Source organism: Thermobia domestica, chromosome 1 (genome assembly GCF_964235325.1).
Source record: "Thermobia domestica chromosome 1, izTheDome1.hap1.1, whole genome shotgun sequence".
NCBI lineage: Eukaryota > Metazoa > Arthropoda > Insecta > Zygentoma > Lepismatidae > Thermobia > Thermobia domestica.
The window spans coordinates 28,753,502-28,776,334 of NC_137454.1; the positions used below are offsets into that span (position 1 = coordinate 28,753,502).

The 22,833-nt window shown below is 35.7% G+C and overlaps 1 protein-coding gene across 2 annotated transcripts in view; it reads left to right on the forward strand.

Moving 5' to 3' along the window:
• Positions 1 to 964: 964 nt before the first annotated feature.
• LOC145684037 (uncharacterized) overlaps positions 965 to 22,833 on the forward strand; it is a 44,649-nt gene continuing 22,780 nt past the window's right edge. For both annotated transcript variants that reach the window (XM_081755865.1, XM_081755873.1), the window contains exon 1: positions 965 to 1,073. The gene's annotated coding sequence lies outside the window, so the exon portion shown is untranslated. The remainder of the gene's footprint in view (positions 1,074 to 22,833) is intronic.

Here is a 22,833-nt window from a genome sequence, read left to right on the forward strand (position 1 = left end):
TTCCACGGCACGGTACTGCTCGTTGCTATCCCTGACGGCATTAAACGAAGATAAGTAAAATGAGACAAGAAGCACCAAATTCGAATGACCTCGGAAGACTATATCTTTTTTAATACTTTAAAAATATTTTTACTCGAGACTTCTTCATAGTTTATTAAAATACTCACCAGTTAACATACCATCATTTTATTGTCCTAACAAACCAATATGGGTATGTTGCCGGTAAAATAGTTTAGATTGATCGAGCCCCTTGTGTGTAACCACAGTATTTCATGTCACTCCCCCCCCATTACGAAATATTGGCTAAACTAACCAGTATATGTTGCCAATAAAATAGTTTAGAATGATCGAGATAACCACAGTACTTCGTCATGAACCCCCGATATTACTAAATTCTGGCTACGTGCCTGACCCCAGCGCTAATTCGGCTACATAACATTCGTGCATGTTCGTGCAGGGCTATAGTCGATGGTACACCGCGGTACACGCTGTATACCCTCTGCTTAATCTTAGTAGTTAGAGTGTACCTTCTGCTTCAAAGCGTACAGTACTTTCTATTTTTGTTTCGTTTATTTATTTATTTAATCGGGCCATGACTCCAATGATAAAGTCACTGTATTACATTTTTCTCTTATATTCTTACCAGGGATACAAATATGAGTCATGAGAAAATAGCATGAAATGCTTTTAGACTATAAAACAATAATGCACCTTTTATATTTTAATTGAATTAATTAATACATTCGTTTTACATTGTTCATTAAAAAATGCCTTCTATGTCTTTTATGATAATCATAGATGATCACAAATCAGCGTATACCCTCCGAAAATTCTAGGACTACAGCACTGTATTCGTGACTTAAATAGGATATAACATGAAGAATTATTTATAACAAAACCTTGTGGTATAGTTGACTGGAATCTACGTCTGGTCCTGAAGATACGAAACCTTAATTCAGGTTAAGGAAGAAGAAACTCCTCGCGAGTGCATGTTACCACTTTCGCAACTTGTTTAGAACAAAATGGTCTTAGTCAAATTAGAGAGTTTTACTTGAAACATATAATATTCATAAGTAAGTATAGCATCATAAGTGAAATAGAGTCATGGTGTACGTTAGTTATATGTAATGTAAACCAAACATTGTGAGTTCACTAAAATGCGTCCTAAAATAGTGGAGAACTCCATGCAGATTAGCAATTTTAGGTACAGTTTTATGAGATGAGGTTATATATATATATATATATATATATATATATATATATATATATATATATATATATATAGGGTAAATGTGCCAATAGTCGTCACTTTTTGATTGCAACTTTGCCTTTTACTTCATAACTTTTAACAGATACAGGTGAATGCTTAAATTGTACATTGGTTCTAATATTTGTAGCTTATTGTGTGATACAGGATCATACTTTTGATATAAAACACATAGAACAAAGTTTACAATTAAAACAATCCAAACATGCGAAAAATGCCTATAGTCGTCACAAAAATTCTCATAGTCGTCACCTTAAACTTCCAGTGTTCGTCACTCTTTCAAATTCTTATAGTTCAAGCTTATGCAAGTATTAACGCTTAAGATGAGTGGCTAGCATGTAAAAGACGGTCAATATCATCATCACTATCACGCACATCGAAACAATTTTCGCACATGAATTCCACATCTGAATCAGAATCATCCACACGTGGGAAAAATTCTTTGTGTGATTTGCTAATACAATTAGCGTGAAAGATTTTGTTGCGTTTGATACATGTAGGGTTATCAGTAAGTATTACTAACTCATTACAGTTGGCACATAACTGAGATTCATTGCGTGGCTTTGTAATTGTTGTTTTCTTTCTTGTTTCAGCTTCGAGTCTTTTTCGTTTTCTTGCTTCTTGAGAGAGAGATTTTTCTCTTTTCTCAGCTTCCTTTTTCTCATAGAATTGCTTCCATTCACTAGACGAAACAGCTGATGGGAACTTCTTAGTTGATCTTCTGGTTTTCTTGCGTTCCACCTCTCTTGGCCACCAGAGATGTTTCTTAAACGGAGAAGGAAGAGCGACTTTTGATTTGATAAGAGAATCTCCATTAGAACTGCCTTCCTTCACGGGAGTTTGCGACGGTTTAGTTAATATTGGCTCACTTCCCACACTCGAAGACACAGAATCTTTGAGCAGATGATCGCTTATTTCTGCTTTCTTCTTAATTGATTCCCAGATATTGTAGAGCTTTTGGAGTTCAGGGTCGATAGTAGATTTTCCTCCCAAGACGTCGTTAAATTTAACAACTGTATCATGACCGATTTCATTCTGTAAAACATTAAGAGCCGTGTGATATTCTTCGATACTATACTTCATTGAGATGGTGCTTTGATGTTCGATAGTTTCTCCCCGTGTGTGGTGATCCAAACATTTCGAATAATCAACTGCATCTACATTTAAAGGGGCAAGTCCACACACCCGAAAGCTATTCTTTATCGTCTCCGGTGTGGCTTTGGTTTCTACAACGTCCACTAGAATTGGTGCAAAATCTGCTTTGGTCACTGTTCGATTTGGATTAAGCTTCTGCCACTCATAAACAGCTTTCCTCTAATGTTGTTTTATTGGTTTATAAACCCCTACATCTGCAGGCTGGATTATATGTGTGGCATTTGAATGAAGAGCATAAAGAACAATTCCATTCTTGTTGCAGAAACTGGGTTTATTAGTTAACTATTTAAATGACAAACGAAATGAATCAAAACTTATCTTTCCACGTGTAACAAAACTTATTACTACACGATAATTTGTCTCATTTCCTGGTTGTAACTGTACAAGTAAAGTCCTAGCTAGTGGGACGAAATACCTATAGTAATATTTTTTACGTGTGGAAGGATTCGTTTTAATTCATACTGTTTTTAATAACATGAGCAGAGTTAATTTTCGAAATTTTATCAGTTATTAACTCAATCATACGCAGAAAGGGCTTGTAAAGTATTTTATAATGTTACGGTCAAGCTAACAATGAATTGAAACAAACTTTCGTCCCTCAAAAATTGAAAAAAATGGCGAGGTAATAGGAACATTTTTGAAATGGAAATTAAGACATTTGTCCAGACGCAAATTGTACACCTAAGAAAGTTACATCAAGTAGGACGAAATATACTGTAATATTTTGTTTGCACATGAAACTGTTAGTTTTAATCCATACTGTTTACTAATAAAGCTAGCAGCATTAAGTTTGGAAATTTCATCAGATTTGCAATTAGTTAATCAAGAATAGAAATAAAACCTGGCATTACTTACTTTGTACCATTTTTCACCAGGTCTCCCCTCTGCAAAAGGTGACTTCCGGCCATCTGATTTAATTATTTTCTGCACAGTATCCAGGAGATCGTGCTTTTTCCTTGGAAATCCTTTCTTTGCAAGATCTACCAACAATGTCCTCTTCTTGTGGTGAGAGTACAGTTTTTGGTCCCATTTTTCTTTGTTCAGGCACTTTTCCACTAGCTTAATCTGATAACGTCATACGAGGAACACCAAAAATTGCAGCAGCCTTCTTGATACTCATAGACTTTGACCGTACTTCAGAAATGGCTTTGTGCATCGCATCTTCAGAATCTTGTAAAATCTTCCGTCTTTTGGTATTTTCGTTCACGGTTGCAGCACCTGAAAAAAAAAAATATATATATATATATATATATATATATATATATATATATATATATATATAAAAGAATATTAATATCGTAGGTAAGAAAAAGTCAGGTTCTAAGACGTTTCACCACCTACCAATAGCTCATAAATAAGCGAGGTAAGATTTTTAAATAAAACGGGAGTTAAATTCAAAATTCTGGTTCTAATGAAAACATGGCAAAATGATACAGTTAATTTGCTTTTCTTAAAATATTATCTCGTTATAAGACAATTTTAAATTTATACATTTGAAAATCAGTTACAGATATGAAACTTCTATAGTTTAGTCACCCCGGAGAGGAAAGAAGGCAAAATTATCCAAAAGAAATAAATTATTTCTAATTACTCTGTAGTCGTTACCCACTCAACCAGTGTTCGTCACCACTATGACGCCCTTTGGAAGGATACAAGATATTGGCGCCAAAATTTTGTAGCTGATACCACGCTGATAGAACTCTTTATTAGGCATTAGCCAACATAGCAGCAATAGACTTCGTCAATAATATCCATTATTACAACTCACTGATGATTATTAGTAACTAACTAACGCTAACTAACTCTATGGCTTATGGAACCCGGAGGTTCAATGCCGCATTCACAAAAGCTCTCGGCATTTATTCCGAAGTTGATCGTCCGCCTAGTTTTTAGTGGAAAGCGTAATAATGAGTTCCGTCGGTACCAAAGTTTAATATTTAATTCAAATAGAATTGCCGAGCGAGCGTTAGCGAGTGAAGGCGGGTTAGATCCCTGCAGGGCACGTTGTTTTCTGTCTTTATTACAATTAAATGGGAAGTGGGACCTGTATTCTAGAACCTTGCTATCATGTTTGTTATGTTACCGTTACATTGACAAGTATAACTTTCTCCACGTTTGTTTACAGTTATTTGCTTACCACATTTTCTACCATCTATTTTTAGATTTATTAAGCCATGACTTTTACTTACTTTTAATAGGATTTTCCTGATTATCACCAGCCTTGTTTACAAAACAAATGCTCATTTCATTCCCATAATCCTACCATGAAGTAACCTTGCGCCAAGTAGTTCCCTCCGCTTTCCAAATAGTTCCATGTTTAGAACCGTTTATATAAGAAAATAAACACAACTTTTACTCTCCTTATACATTATCAAGCACACAAACAAGCAAATTATTCATTTCTTCATGGTAAATTTTGAAAATTTTGCTAGAAACGGACGACCAACTTTGGAACTTAACCCAAGCTCTCCACTAACTTCTATCCTTAGCCAATTGGATCCAATTTCTACTTTGTATTCCTATCTCTGCCAGATCCATCTTAATATTGTCCTTAAATATGCAGCTAGGTCTTCAAAATGCCCGTTTTCCGATTGGTCTTCCAGTCAAGACTGAAAGCGTTTTTACTTTCTTCAATCCTAGCTACATGACCTGCCCACCTAAGCCTCCTCCTTGACCCTAAGAACTTGATGAACCTAACAATGTTTGGTAAACCGTATAAATTATGTAGTTCCTCGTTATGAAGTTTCCGCCATTCTCCATTCCCGTTCCTCTTGGGTCCGAATATTCGTCTCAGGTTCTTTTTCTCAAATACTTTCAGTCTATGTTCTCTCAGAGTAAGCTACCATGTTTCGCAATCATATAGAACAACAGGCATGATTATCGTTTTATATATTTTAAGCTCCAAATTCCTCGACAGAATTCGCGACGACAAGAGATTTTGAACTGAATAATAACACGAATTCCCTGCTTTTAGTCGACATTTAATTTCTTCGTGAATATGATTTTCGTCTGTTAATATTGATTCTAGATATTTGAAAGTATCCACTTTATCAAAAGTATTATTTGATATTTTAACTCATCCATATTTTGCCGTATTACGGTCCCGACGCACTTCCATGCATTTAGTTTTCTCTGCATTTACTTCTAAGGCTATGTCCCTGCAATCTTTTAATAAGATCTCTGGGTCATTCTACGTCAGTTGGTCAGTTCAACCAATGATTGTTTAATCCACTATCTCTGATTTGGATGAAATTTGGTAGTTATTAAACTTTTTATGCTAATTGGATGTGTGTGATTTTATTGCAATAGCATCAGCCCCAGCCGTTCAGAAGTTACTGCATTTCAAAAATGAGAAGAAAATCAATTTTTAACAGTCGCTACATGATATTTCTCCGTTCTGTAAGAACACTTAAAAAAATCGGGATACGGACAAAATCTCGGCCGAAACATCGCCGCCCAAAATCTCGCCGGCCAAAACCTCGCGGGACAAAATCTCGCCGGGCCAAAACCTCGCGTTGCCAAAACCTCGCCGCCCAAAACCTCGCCGCCCAAAACCTCGCCTGGCCAAAACCTCGCCGGCCAAAACCTCGCGGGACAAAATCTCGCCGGGCCAAAACCTCGCGTGGCCAAAACCTCGCCGCCCAAAACCTCGCGGGACAAAATCTCGCCGGGCCAAAACCTCGCGTTGCCAAAACCTCGCCACCCAAAACATCGCGTGGCCAAAACCTCGCTGCGAATGAAACTTTTCTTTAAAATTTACTCTATAAGTTTCTTAATATGCAATTCCACATTACAAATAATAATAATAAAAATCAAAATAATAATAATAATAATAATAATAATAATAATAATAATAATAATAATAATAATAATAAGAAGAAGAAGAAGAAGAAGAAGAAGAAGAAGAAGATACAAAACATCGTGTGCGTGGGCTTTCTCGGGTTATTCCCGTTTCGTCCCACTTTCTTTATTCGATCATTTCCTTTATCCTGGCCATCTACGTCTCCTTTAATCTACAGGACATAATAAAGGGACGTCGCAAAAACTCATATATTATTTCATACTTTCATAAATATTATTAGATTTTTGTTAAAATTTTAAGTTTTTGGATGTTCCAAAGTTCACGAAACTAACCCCGTTAGTTGTCATTACTTTCCTTATGCAGACTTTCTTTCCCTATAACCAGTTTAAAAACATCATCTCGCCTTACCTTCACATTGAAATCCTCTAATAATGAAATAGAATTTTCATATGGTATCGCGGGAATTGGTCAAATACCCGTGATACTTCTTCTGAAACAGCGTCTTGTATACCGACATCCTTATCATCTGTTGGAACATTTACATTTTGGTCTGGCGAGATTTTGGGTATGGCGATATTTTGGGGCGCGAGGTTTTGGCCCGCGACGTTTTGGCCAGGCGAGGTTTTGGCCCCGCGAGATTTTGGCCCGCGACGTTTTGGGCGGCGAGGTTTTGGCCAGGCGGGGTTTTGGCCCGGCGAGATTTTGTCCCGCGAGGTTTTGGGCGGCGAGGTTTTGGCCAGGCGAGGTTTCGGCCCGGCGAGATTTTGGGCCGCGAGGTTTTGGCCAGGCGAGGTTTTGGTCCGCGACGTTGTCGCCGCGAGGTTCTGGCCGCGAGGTTTTGTACCCAAACCAAAAAAATCATACTTTTTTCCTATTAATGCTAGAAACTTGTTTCGTTTGTATTCAGATTGTCTTGAAATTGTTTACCATGAAAAAATGAAAACTTTCCATAGAGCTGATAGAAAATTTATAAAGTCATTTGAAAGGTAAGATTTTGAGAAACAAACGAGAACGCCATTTTGTAAATTTCAAACCTTTGTTTCTCAAAATCCCCGTGATGGATTTCAATGAATTTGTTTTGGTTTGAAAGCTTATTACATCTAGTTTCACATATACAAAAATTGTGATGGGCCATCCAAGCACTGAGAAGATATCTCAGTCAGTGTTGCCAACTAATTGCGAAATAAACTTTTTTCAATAACTTCTATACGATTTAATATATCCACTCCAAAATTGGTATAAGTACTTTTCAGTATCCTAGAAACACGTCTGTGAGCATTACCACTCCTCCCAAGCAACCCAGTTGTCAGAGTTGCCAACTAATTTCAGGGTTACCTGTCATAGCTTTAGACGTATCTGCGCCACATTTTGCAGTAAGCTTATTACATCTATTTTCACTATACAAAAATTGTGATGAGCCATCCGTGCACGGAGGGGAAATAGTGTTTCGAAAATTTAAAATTAAGGGTAAAAAATATAATAATCTACACAATAATTGGGCATTAGCATCTTTTAATGTTAATCAGAATAACTACCAAAGAAGCAAATATAATAACCCTGGCAGTATTATGGGCCTACATGTTATGACACATAAAAAAATCTTCGGTTTTCCTGTAATTAAATATTAACATCAAGTACTTTTTGTAAACGTTTCCCAAATTGAAGTAACTTCTTTTAGAGACTTTGGAGATAACTGGTATACTCTGCCAGAAGCAGTTGTTACATTCACTTTACATAAGATGTGTTTAAATCGAACACAATAGGAGTCATTTTCAGCCCAATAAATGAGGGAGATGGACAATGGGGATGTAGAAATTTTACTGGTGCATCGCCTTAATCACTATTCATTGACTAAATCTTCATCCAGACTTAGGCTTTGCTCCAATCTTGAATGGACCAATTTTTTTCTTTTCAAAAAATGCATTGCATGTGTCCCCAGAATCGTTTTTGCTCTCACAAATCTTTGTTTAAGTGGGGCACGAAAACAGTCATTTCTTCTTTGTGCACAAAGAAAAACTTGGTGCTAAAGATGTTTTCTTCACAGAAGTAAAACATGCATTTATTTTAACAGACACTGGTGTCTGAAGACTTGCTTTTATCACAACCCACTTCCATCGTATGGGGACTTTCCATGGTTGGTAGAAAAAAAAGATAATTTTGCCACCATACCATGGAAATCACTTAGGTGGAACATTTAAGAAGGCTTTGTAGTTTTTTTTTTTTATATTGGACTCCACACCCATCATTGAAATATTCCACTTTTGTTGTGTGAGGAAAGTTTTGTTTTAAAAATCCGACATTACAAGTTTCTATGTGTGAAAGACCGTTGATACGTCATGTTCCACAGCATCTGAAAGAATGGAGTAAGTTTTTTGTTGAATAGTCATAATTAGTTGATGGAATCACATTGGGATAGAATAGTTTCCTTAATTCTAACGTTAACCATATACGTATACTACATTACAACAGCAGCATACGACTTTACTTGTTATAGATATACAAGCTTATACGCTCTCCGTTGTGTGGGGAAAACAATATTTGGAAGATGTTAAAATTCATTCACTAACTCTGACTTTCGGAAAGATTTGGAACTTTGAACCATGTAGTATTTTTCCTAGTGTCATGGACATACGAATTTCGCGTTTGTTTAGAAATGAGAGCAGAGTGAATACGGGTTTTGAACCCTACGTACAGGTTAGTAGGGCGTCGAGCACATAGTGTACTGTATAATATATATATAATGTTTTAACGAAATGTGTAGTTCAGTAATAAATTAGGGTATTTAGTTCACGCGATTTCGTATGTTAAATCGGCTTATTGCAGAAAGAGGCCTGAGCCACTTTTTCATAATTCTGAGAAAAAGGGGAATAATCGTATAACATTGATACTGCAACAAAAATATATCATTTTTGGCTCAAAGATAAAGCATAGTGAAAGTGTAATTTTTCAACCCTCAATGCGCCCCCTTGCACTTCGCTGCTAGAGACAGTGTGGATGAAAAAGTTGACTCCGGTACTGTTCTGCAATAAAAGTAAAAACTGTGGGAAATAAGACGAGAAATGTCCTACAAACGCTTGTTGTTGACGCTTTACCATAAGTTAAGTTATATGACAGAAAATTGTAGATTTGTCAACAATTACATACACCTAATACACCTGTCACTTACCTAATATCTTACAAATGCCTGTTGTAGTGACCTGACCGCATGAGTTAGGTTATATTTTCCACAGAAAATTAGAGTTTCGTTAATGAGTGACAGTGTAATGCATTTTCTGGATTTTATTATCGGTGTTTCAAGTACAATAGTGTACCAGCTCATACATACATGTGTTATTTAACATCTGAGTCTGCTTCATTGTCGCCTGCAGTGGACCACTGAAGAAGCTCTTTATAAAATCCTTTGACGTCGTCAGGTGCATACGACAAGGCAGTTCGTACATCCTTCAATTAGCAACCTTGATCGACATTCTTACACCTTTGGACAGGTAGAAGGTGTGAGACATCAAACCTTTAATGAACTCTGACATTTTGACAGTACTCTTATGTTCCACGCAGTATTCAAAGTATTGATACTTAGAAATCTGGAAATACTGCCTATTCTTGTGAGAACGCATGGTAATTTCCACAGATGGCACTTTTTTGTGTGTGTGGACATGAGGCCACGACGTTGCAAAATCAGTAATGTAACTGGTGCCGATAAGTTTGACAGTATTTTGACCACAACGAGTTGCATTACAGATTAACGTGCACAGTTCGTACAATGTATAAATTCGGCTGCAACAGGACGTCAAATAACACAAAACTTCCGGTCGCATGGAGGATATAAATAATCTCTGAGTGGAAAATGATGCACGATCTTCTGAAATCGCTCACAAGGAGGCTTACGGAAGTGTCACTCACCAATTTGAATGAAACTTTGCACACTTGTAGTACATCGAAAATGAATCGACACGTATTTTTTTTTATTTCGGCAATGGTGCGGGTTTAAGGATAGGAACCACCCTTTGAACGGTAGGCGTGGTATCGAAACATAGACAGAAAACAATCATTTAGTGTAGAAGAAAACATACTACCATGGGGGGTTTAGGACAACTGATTCAGAATCTGACGTCAAAATTACAAAATTCAAAATAGCGGATCCAATATGGCGATTACAATTACAAAAAGTCTTGTAGTTTGAAATGCTATATATTTAACCAAGAATAATCATAATTGGCAGGAATTACTGCGAAGAGGTTGCAGACCGATTAAAAACCCCTTGCTGTACTTATTTTAAGGAGATGCTTCATTAAAGTGCGTATCTGTAACTTCATTATTCGGGTTGCGTATTTAAAGTGACTACCCTTGCGTACCATTATTCGGGGTACTCATTGAAAGTGACTCCCTTCCCCTCTCACTAGTCGGGGTGCATATTTAATGTGAGTTCCCTCTCCTCTCACTATTCGGAGTGCTTATTTAAAGTTACTCCCTCTCTTCTTACTGTTCCGTGTGTTTATCCCAGTGTCTAATGCGAAGTCTAGTTTGTTATTAGATTCGTGAAATGGTCACGATTCATCAACTTTTGAACATATTTTAAGAACATAAGAGTACCTCAAAATACAAACCTATCCTGCAGAAATAACTAGTAGGATTCAACCTCTTGATGTATTGTTCTTTAGGCGATAGAAAAAAAAAACTTCTTGAGACACTTTTCTGACGTCCTTTTTTTTACAACTATAACATTAATTTACATCTCCGTAATAATATAACTAAAATAGATCCAACCACTGATTGATAATCAGTATTCTTCTTCCAGATTTGCAAATCTTATTAGGTATGCGTGGTATAAAAGTGATTATTTAGAAGAAAAACCACCTGCATTTGAAAATCATATAACATTTTGTTTCAATGGTTGTGCAGTATTTTGGGATTTGGGCACAGTTATTGCCGTAATAAGGTGTGTGTGTGTGTGTGTGGTATAAACAATGTTTATGCATCACACACCTTTTTCTTTTACGGAATATCATTACTGCAAAACGTTTTCTCAATAAATTCATAATTATAACATTTGAGAATGCATGAAGTTCTGACATAGTGAGAGGCGAGGGGACTCAGTATACATGAGCACCTCGAATGATGAGAGGTGCAGAGACTCACTTTAATCAAAATATCATGTTAAAAGAAGTACAGAAAGGGTTTTTCAAATCAGTCTGCAACTTTCTCGCAGTAACTGCCAACTATGATTGTTCTTGGCTAACTGCACAACATTTCAAACTAGAAGACATTTTGTAATTCTAATCGCCATATTAGATCCAGCATTTTGTATTTTGTAAATTTGACGTCAGATTCTGAATCAGCTGTTCTAAAACTACGTGGCATTATGTTTTCTTCTACATTAAATGATTGTTTTCTTTATATGCTTCGAGAACTCCCCTAACGTTCAAAGGTAGGTTTCTACCCTTAAACCCGCACCATTGCCGAAACAAAAAAATACGTGTCGATTATTTCTCGATGTTCTACAAGTGTGCAAAGTTTCATTCAAATCAGTGAGTGACACTTCTGTAAGTCTCCTTGTCAGGGTCCGATAATGCTAGTAGAACGCGACAGATTGTATGTTTTTTTTTTTTTTTTTTCATTTTGTCCAGGACAATTGTTCGAGGAAAAATGGAATTCTTTTACACAACGAGGCACATAGTATGCACTATAGAGCCTTATCAAGTGGAGTGAGGTTAGGTTTATATTGTAATTGCACCATTAGTGTCCGTCGCTACAGAGTAGCCAAGTTTATTGCAGAAAGGGCTCCGAGTCAGTGGCGGCGTAAGGGCGGGGCGAGCGGTGTCCACACCTCGGGCCCCACTTTCTGCGGCCCAACGACGGTAGGTAAAAAATAATTACTAAGGAACTTTGTTAGCATGAGCCGTACAAGGGCTGTCGATGTTTATAATCCACTCCTTCCCTAAAAGGAAACGCAATTAATTGTCAATCAATATTATACCAAATAACGGATGAAACAACAGAAATATCTGTCTAATAAAGCTAATCAGTGCCGGATTTCCGTATAAGCTATAAGCTTCGGGCCTCACTCTCTTGGAAACCCGAAAGAAATTTAAAGAAAAAACTGAATGTAGGTTAAAAATAAATAAAATAAAAGTTTCACTCTCTTGGGGCCCCAAAGAAATTTAAAGGAAAATATGTAGGTGGATTAAAATATGAATAAAATAAAAGATTCACTTTGTTCAATAACCTCAAAGAAATTTAAAGGACAAACCTGTGTAGAATAAAATATAATAAAAGAAAGTCAAAGTATATTGATTTGTTTACATTCTAAGATCTTATGATGCAAGTAATGGAGCCCCATCTGCTAGCCTGCTTCCTAAAACATCACTGTTTATTTATTTATTTATTCAATATCAGTCCAAAAGAAGGGTAGAAAGAAAGGATTAACGTAATGCTTTATTAGGGTACTAGCATTCTGTTGCTGACTGAAAGCTCTTAGGAGCAGACGCTATAGCCGCATATTCACTTCTTTTTCTTCTGTCTTTTTCTTTTGTCCTTTACAAGTCGAATTTTCAGCGAACGAAACCCTTTTGCTCAGCTGGTTTCCCCTTTTCTGCTCTTCTGTTTTAGCGTGTGAATTTACATTTCAGCCCACAAATTTAGAATGAAGAAAATGTTCAATAAGAAAATAGGTGTTCAAATATTCAAAATACTTCAGCATTATATTTAATTCAACTCCTGATTGTAGAACAGTTCTCACAAATCATTCGATTTGTTGGCATACAACGTGATTCTGTTCAAGTTCGGGAAGCATTTATTGATTTTATCTCTGTCGAAGGAAAGATTGCTGAGAGTATTTCTGCTGAAATACTGAAGTAACTTCAACGTGATAGGCTTGATATTAAGATTGCAGAGGCCAATCTTGTGATAAAATCAGCCTACAATGACCCGATAATATTCTGGAGTTCAAACTTTGGTACAGAATATAAGTCCTTTGGCCATTTTCGTTCCTTGTAACAATATTTCATTGAACCTTGCGGCTTACATGCTGCGCACGTTAACGTTCTGGCGGTCACTTTGTTTGGAGCAATGTAACGTTTTTGGTATTCTTCTCTAGATCTACTCATCGATGGAATGTGCTGCAAAATCACGTAAAGATTGGTCTGAAACGTAAAACTAACACTGGATGGAGTTCAAAAGCAGAAGTTTTGGAGACACTTTCTAGTCAATTGGATGAAGTAATTGATATGTTGGAAGATCTGCGTGACACTTCGACTGAAACACTTGATACCAGAAGAGATGCTGGTCTTCTTCTTGCAAGCATCCAGTCATTTAACTTCATCACTTTATTACATTTCTGGTCTGCAAATCTCTCATATATTGATCGGATCCAAAAATTCCTTCAATCTCAGGATATGAGTTTCAATCAAACTCTTATTCAGTTACAGAGCCTGGTTGACACCACTGATACCTGAAGATTTGAGCTGGGCAAGGAAATCATATCTGCAGCTGAAGGAAGTTGCAGGTCATTTAACATATCTGTAGATACACACAGGAGAAAGAGATGCATGCCTGGAGAAGCAAAGAATGAACCCCTGACTGCACAGACCAAAGTGAAGCGCTCTATCAATGAAATTCTAGATGAAATGAGACAACAAATAAATGATCATATTACTCAGATGCATGACCTGAACGACAGATTTGGATTCCTGTGTTGCATGGCCAACTTTGTGCAGCAGCTAGATTGTGAGAGCAAGGAAAGGCTAAAAGCATGTTGATCTGATTTGGCTTTGTTCTACCCGAATGACCTGGATGGCTTGGAATTATTTCAGGATTGTAAGGATATAATCCGTTCACTAAGGTGTGCTCAAAAAGCTAAAGAACAGCTTGACTTTTTCCCACAAGACATCCTGAAATATGTATCTTCAATAGGGCTTGAAATTTACTAAAGTTTGCCAACCGCTCTTCAGATTTTGATAACACTGCACGTAACTGTCGCATCGTGCGAAAGGTCTTTCAGCAAAACGAAATTGATCAAATTATACTTGCGTTCCACAGTGAGTCAAGAAAGATTCACGAATCTGGACATTCTTTCTATCGAAAATGAAATAGCATCTACTTTGGATTTTGATAATATAGTTGAGACTTTCGCTGCTACCAAAGCAAGAAAGGTATCATTCTGAAAGTTGGTGGAACACAGGCTAATATGCTAGTGGAACTACTGTCGAAAGTAGTTTCATGTTTGAAGTGAAGGCAATAAAAATACAAACATACCGAAAGAGCAATATAATAAAAAGCTGTTAAGATATGTCAATTGACTGGTGATAGTTGGTAATGAAAAGTAGGAGGTATAACCCGTAGTAGAATTCTGTGCTTACATATTTAATCTATAATATATTCCCAATTCAATACATTCAGGATTATTTGTTATAATGTATTCTAATACTATGTTGGTAAGAGGTAATGGAAATAATCATAAGTGACAGAATATAAACATGACTGAATTATTAAATACAAAATAATATAATCATAAAACAGGTATGAAATCTGGAAACAATAGTAAAATAAACAAGCAGGAGAAAAATATTCTAGTGCTTAACTATTCATTAATACTTCGGCAAAAGTAGTGGGACTAAATAGATAGTACATTATCACTGGAGAGAAACCTAGTGAAAGATAAATGGAAAAGACACGCAGGATAGAAATCTATTCTAGCTGTTATTTACTGATAGTTCGGTAAAAAAAGTGTTTAAGTATTGTGTATGATCACTGGAGAGGAACCTAATGTTAAAGTGAGTGAGGCTAATTGCAAAAGAAAAATCTAATCAAATAAAACCCATGTTGCGCAAATTCAGACAAGGAGAAACTATGAATAAACTGACTCATATGAGAAATTGCACAGGAGAAACACCAAAGGAGAGAACCAAACAAAGAATTCTAGAAAACATAGAGCTTACATTTAGAAATCCCATCGATTATATTATTATTTGTATTTTTTTCAATATCAGCTCATTGGTACATTTTGTAGGTAAATTTGTCTCTAAATGTATTATTAGGAGTATTACTTCCACTATTCCATCTAATTAAAGTACGCGTTGATACTAGGATAGTATAGGTGTAGGATAAATTCTGGATTCTTGGTTGTTAAGTTTTGTTTGTTCTTAAGATTATGTTATTTTTGACCTAGGTTGTAGTTTCCGTTACACTTGTATCCCTAATCCTTTTTCTACCGTGTCCTTTGTTTAAAAATGAATAAAGGGGAAACAATATGCAATGATAGTCTTGGTCCAGTTTTATTTTTAGATACCAGCCTGAAGGAGGTTCTAAGTATTAAAAAATAGACAGGGATGCTGAATGTCATCCCATTTGTTTAAATATAGGGGAAGTATTTTACAATTACTTATTGTTTTCGGATGCAGAATAATACCCGTTCATTATTACATAGTCATGGATTTTGGAAACATCACGGACTTTGATGAAGATCCACCCACTTCAACCGTTTGATCAGTGTTACTTTCCAAAAACATATTCCGGGGAATAGTATATTACTACTATTAACAAAGTCTACAGCTATTTGTTTTACATTTTTCTAAAGTACGTGCAACAAGACGTTCAAAATTGTCACTTATCTGTTCAAGCTTGGCAGTTAGAGACACATGGTACCAACCAGTTTCTGAATATGAAAAATAATGGCTTCAGCACGAGCTCTAGAACACTTGTAAAGTTGCAATAAATTTTATTTATTTATTTATTTGATTCCGAAACTATTTATCTCCCGGTGCTGGTATTATTCTAGTACGTATTAACCTGATCTCCAAAAAAACATGCCTGAACGAACACTGCTTAAGATTACCGTAGCAGATCGCCTTTTCATCAAAACTAACAATCTAGTGCATAAAATTTCCTGGGCATTCCTTACATTCAAAGAGCTACACACATTCAAAGAGCGGTTCTTCTTGGTCGGTGTCAACTCATGTGGCATCCAGGAGACCAACTTTTTAAATACAGACAACGCTTTTGTTGGCTGTGGCAACTCATGTGATATCCGTGAGTCCAGCTTCTTCACCTCCAGAACGATTTTGTTGACCGTGTGAACTCATATATCCGTTCAACCAAAATTTGTAAATAGGAACTTTTTTATATTCGTATGTATATTTTGTTAAAACATCAATATAACTCTTATATAATCCAAAGTCTTTTATCCAAAGAAAGCGTCTTACTATGTATCGTGATGAAGACAAATCCTACTTTGTTTCTGTTTAAGCATCCGAAGTTTCGATTTTAATGTTGCCCAGGAGCTGACACCTTCTTTTTGCCCTCTCGTTTCCTTTCGGACACAAATTCTTCGAAAGTAGTCCTTTCTTTTTCTTTTCCTACAACTTCAGTATGCTTATTTACATTCCAATAGGACGTAATATTGAGGTCTTAAATCTTCAGTAATAATAATAATAAATATAATATAATAATAATAATAATAATAATAATAATAATAATAATAATAATAATAATAATAATAATAATAATAATAATAATTGTATTAACATTTTTAAAGGTGCCCTAAAATTAGACAAAACTTACAGATAAGTCGGGATTTCGGGAATTTGTCCGAACCTCCAGGACACACCTCTGCAACTACGAAAATTTTAAACGAAAGCGTTCCACTATAGTTTCATGTAGAAATTATTCTACTGTACGTTTTAAGGAAAATAACTGCAATAAAAGTAACTGAATATCACTGAAGAGTAAAGCAAATAATAAAGTAACTTTTAGTATATGCAGAAGCAATTATAAAATCTTTGCTACAAAAATACCTACATAGAATATAATAAATTCTATGAGCTCCGAAATACAAAGTAACAAACTAGTGTATAAGATTCATTCTAAAAAGCAATTATTACTTAAAGAATGGACATAAACTATTTTGAGAATCGAGATAAAACGAAAAATGTTTACGATACTTTTCGCCTCGTCTCAATTCTCGTCTTCAAAAAGAGACAATAATTTGAATTAACCTTGTCCCGTCTCGAATGTACAATGTTAATTCTCGTCTCAATTTTCTTTGTTTTGTTTTAGAGACGAGATGAGAAATTCCTCTTCTCGTGGGCAACACTAAACAAAACCCTAATATTCTTGCCAAATATCACGTTTCTGGTTGTAACGTTATACCCTGAGTGATAATAAGCTCCTAACTTTTAATCTTCTATGAGACACTAATAATTATTATTAGTTTATTTTTATTAATGCTTTTGTTATTCCTAAAGATTTGATAGTTCAAGTATTGAAACATCCGAGTATTCAAATATCTGAAGATAATAGAACATGTGTCATCGCTGATCAATCGCCACCGCAAATTCTAATGTAAAAAAATGTACTTGTCGTTTGTGGTGGATAAGAGTTGATTACCTTCAGATTATTGGTCAAGCACCTTGACCACTGAACCACGATTACTACGCAGTAATTGATTCATATTTAGTTTGTTTACGACTATAATATCTGCGCCGTAATTCATTCAAAATAATGGACTTTTGTATTTTTTTTTTTTTAAATCTGAAATGTTAATGATTTAATGAATACAGTGATATAATACCCTTCGAGTTCTTAATTGCATATTTATGTGTTCTGAATTTGACTATTAACAAGCCACTGTTTTGAGCGAAAAAAGGCTCTTTATTTAACCGCACCCAACTAAGTAACGCTTTAGGTGAGTGGTTAGCATTGTGGTCTTCTAAACCGGTGATCCGAGTTCGAGTCTCCCCCTCGCCGTTTACAACTTTTTAAAAATATTTCATTTACAAGGCTGAGCTCCAGTTGGATGCTGCTAAATGAAAGATAATCTCCAGTATAGAAATTCAGTGATGATGTAATCCTAAAAATAAAGGAAGAAAAATGAATACAGAAGACGAGTTCCAGAGTTAATTCTGTTAATGGTACTATATTTGATATTAACCGTTCATTTCATGCATTTTTAAATTGTTGTTTATTGACACTATATTCTCCTCTTTCCTCCGCGTGTCTCAATGTGTAAATTTTCACAAATATTATTCAAATCAGAACCTTCAGTTATATTTATAATCTAAGGGGAAATACGGTTAGTACGGATGGGTTCTCCAACTCGTTTGAATGTTATCGAATTTTGCATTTTTAATATTTACAAATAAATTACTGCCTACCAAAATTTATCAGTTTAAAATGTCATTTAATGAATAATGAAATCGGACAAGTTCATCTTTCGAAGTAATATTACGTATCAATCAGTGGCGCCGGAACCTAAGAGGTCAGGCCCTGTTAGACACCCAAAATTTTCATTAGAGACTGGGTTCTTCCCCTTAATGATCCATTCATACTTTAATTGATTAGCAGGTAGGACTACTGTTAATAGTTTCAAAACTCTCCGCAAGGCTTTGTGTTTACTTAAAAAATAACCTACTACATATACCGCACCATCTACCCGTATATTATTTGATACGCATATATGTATAGTCATTTGAAGTAAATTAACTTGTTTATTATCCCTCATTTGAGTTAATTATAAGATTATTTAAGTCCCCTGACTGTTATCTTCTCATCGGTGCTTCTGGTGTCCGTATGTTTTTTTCTGGTATTGTGCTGTTTACTGTGAGTACAAGTATCCAAATACTCTCTTTTGTCATTTCGTCAGCCAGCGTATCGCTCCACTTCTACACAAAACACTCTTTACGATTTGTTCTTTTAACAGTTGGGGGCAACTTCACGATGCTGTGCTAGCTACTACCAGGCGTAATTAATCTTGGAGCAGACGTTAGTTGGGTTGCCTATCTCACGGATTTTCTACATCAAGAATTTCTGTGGCCCGCTGTACACTCATGTCCAAAATGATTGTCGCATATCTAAAACTGTCTTCATGTAAGAATAAAATTTGATAATGATTTTGCAGGGCACTTTTAATACATGTTTATAGTTGGGAAATATATTTCGTGGTAAATTTCATAAGAAAAGAATTATAAATAGGAAAATTGGAATGAGTAAAACAAAATGTTGCTAAATGGACAAGAAAGTTTTATTTTCGTTTTATTGTTCTTATTTACAGCTCTTGTGACATGAAATTTGCCACATACATGTCTTTGCCAATTATACAGATACTAACATTGTAAGAAATACCGGGCGAATTCGTTATCAAATTTTATTCCTACAACATATTTATAGACATACGACAATAATTTTGGCATGAGTGTACATGACAAATATTCAATATCTTTGGGTCTAAGAGTTCAGACAACTTCCTTTACAGGTGAAATGCCAACAACACAAAATTACGTCATCCGTATCAACCTTCGTTCGTAACTGGCTGGCAAGTAACGTATTTGCACAAGAATTGGTGAACACATAAGGGCTAAACACGTCTTTACTGCTGTAGTATGGGCAAAAAATGAGTTTCAAGGAATTGTCCTAGCTGTGCACAAATTGCAAATAGTGATCGAACTTGCAATAGAGATCGATAGTCACAAGAATGATCCTATTTAAGATGTCACCTCACCTTTCTACTTACAAGAGAGGCGAAACACAATTCATTACTATTATCAGCTAATAAATCTTTATATTCCATTTGTTGTTGTCATAAAATGATAATTCTATCTGTAAATCTATAAATCTAGTAATATTATTGCGTTCATGTGTAAACCTAAGAAACATCTAACTTCTGTATGTCTTTTCTGTTTCTATGAATACCTTCGACTATGTTACTTTTGCTTTCCATTGTGATAATAATAATAATAATAATAATAATAATAATAATAATAATAATAATAATAATAATAATAATAATAATAATAATAATAATAATAATAATAATAAAGGAATAACATAATTACAATACCAATTACATAAACATTATCTTCCCATTTAGAAAAAAATAATTGTCACGACGGGATTTGAACCCAAGTAGTTGCACCTGCAATAGGACTTTCTTGCTTTTACAATTTTTTAAAAAACAAATCGCCCCAACCGGAGTATTTTTCGCGTCTGGCACCTTAAGTCCTTTCGACGTATTCCAAACACTACAGGAACACGAACACAGAAATATTGAGGACAGTTAAAATTCCGACCTTGCTCTTCAGAGGAATTCGAACCCCTAGTGGATTGCGCCTCATGATCAGAAACCGAACGCCCGACATCACTCGGCTAGTGCCACTGGCTCAATTTGCAACGAATTTCTCATATGAATATAAGAACTAGTAGTTATGGAACATAAACATAGAAGTGTCTATTTCTACACTTGTTGATACAATTCAAAGAATGTGAAAATAATTTCTGTCGTCTTTTCTTCTTTGGATATTAGAAGTTATGGTAAAGACGAAATGTAATGCAAATCGGAACCATCTCTACAACGGATGACCAGCGCCGTAACTTAGATTCTTTTCTGGGGGCATTAATAAGCTTTTTTTGGCCCCTAGAAAAAGTTGTTTTTCTAATTCTTGGGCCACCTCTTTCCAACTTTCTCTTAATCTTTATGGGCTCCCCGGAGCCTGTGCACCGTCCCGCACGCCAAAATCTGCGATTCCGTTAGTTATTCCATGGGCCCATTTCATACATGACAAAATTATTAAGCAGACAATATTGATAAATCTCAAAGCCATACGAATAAATATAATTTCTAGAGCCCCTAATAGTAGACATTTTTTACTGAATTGGGTCCAAGACTCATTTTTGTTCTATTTACCTTTTGTGTGCTGTTTTGTTTATGTAATGTAGGGGCCCATTTTGAGGCAAAATTTTCTTACTCCATATACGATACGAACATAAAATTAAAAATGAAGCATCATTTCTAATTTCATGTTCGTATCGTATATGGAGTAAGAAAATTTTGTCTCAAAATGGGCCCCCTCGAACGGTGGGGAGCTTCTCTGGGGGGCAGTTGGTCCTCCACACGTTACGGCTTTGCCGATGACGTAGCCTCAACTTGAAGAACCTTTCGTGATATTTTCCTCATTCAGGAACGTCTATATAACTTGTTTTTTAGTTAAACAAGTACAAGTAAATCTCGAATGAGTCATTAAGAAACTCACACAAGTTGTTTATATTTTCTTATTTATATTTTTATTTATATTTTGTTTATATTTGTTTGTTTTGGTTATATTTGAGTATCTTGTTTATATTTTTCCATGAAGCGATTTTAACTAGGTATTAGTTTCGGTGGAAAGTTAAGTGGCGCGGTAGGTGACTGGTTAGCGCATTCAACTTCTATTCGGTAGACTCGGGTTCCAATTCTGGCCAGGTTGAAACTTTTTCAAATGTTCCTTTTTCAATTTCAATTTCAATGCATACTCAGTGTGACAAGCAAGATGTTGGAGTATAGAGAATTGAAGAAGGTCTGTCAATGGAGACAGTAATTTACAAACTTATTCCCAGCAGTTGTCTAGATTTGATATTTTCGTCTACTTTCAAGCATTTTCTGATTCATGTACGATCAGTGTTTTTATTTCTTTGAATTACAGTATATAATGAAATAATACATTGCATACACAGCAATATTGAAATTAACATATGATGTTCATTGAACAACACGCTCTGAACCAGAGAGATTGATCTCAGAATGGAGAAATGTTTCGTGCGTCATCTACTCACAATTTTACTTGCATAAAGACTTGACTCAGTGCTACCAACTTCTGTCAGTGCCAAGAAAAGTTACGTGTAATTTAGATTGCATCTATCTAGGCGTTCGCACAACAGCAAATGACCTGGACCCTTCTAAGTAGTGGAATTAGAGCGCTTAGGGGGGAAATACTTTTGTGAGTGGCTGTACAACCGGTAATAATACTATTCAAAGCAAAACAAGTGTGGTTGCCTCGCCTTCCCAAAATTTTTCTTGCCTCTGCTCTTGCCCCCTACTATTACAAGCTTAGCTCCGCTAGTGCATATTATAACATCGTTTCGTCCTGTTTACAGCCAGGGGCGGTGATAACGATGCTCTGTCAAATATAATTTGTACTAAATCTTTCTGGTTCGTGCCTACATCGGAGATGTTTGCTTTCTGGAGCGCTGAACCTCAATGATAACTAGCAACGGTACCTCTTGCGTGAGACAACCTCTTGCCTCAAACGGTGGAAGCGTGAACCTGTACCTCACTGGAATTCAAATCAGAATCATCCACGAATGGTTTAGTTTAATTGATTTTATTGGGTCCATCAAGTGACATAGGTGCTGAATTACTAAGAGATGTTAGAGTTTCAGAGGTGTGTGTCCGGAGAAGATAGACATGTGATTCTATGGAATAAGATTGCAGAAGACAAGGGACTGAGTCTCTATTATTATACTCTCAGTATTCTACAACTTGATGAAACAAAGACGGAAATTCTACAAATAGTTGATTGTCTGAGAGTACGGGATTGATAAAAAGTTTGAAGAATAAAATGATTAAATGTTTTCAAAATTCTTTAGAATTAAATATTCAATTGAAGTAGTTTGCGGGGGCAATCAAATACCTTCACAATTTAACTTGACCTATGTAGGCATTACATGTTTCGCGTATGGAATTAAGCTTAAATATGATTGTGATTGCCCTTCCTATGACATTGTCGTGAGTGGAAGAGGAATTTCCAAAGAGGTAACGTGTCTCTTACAGATGAGCCAAGACCTGTACTTTCATCAATAGTGAGGC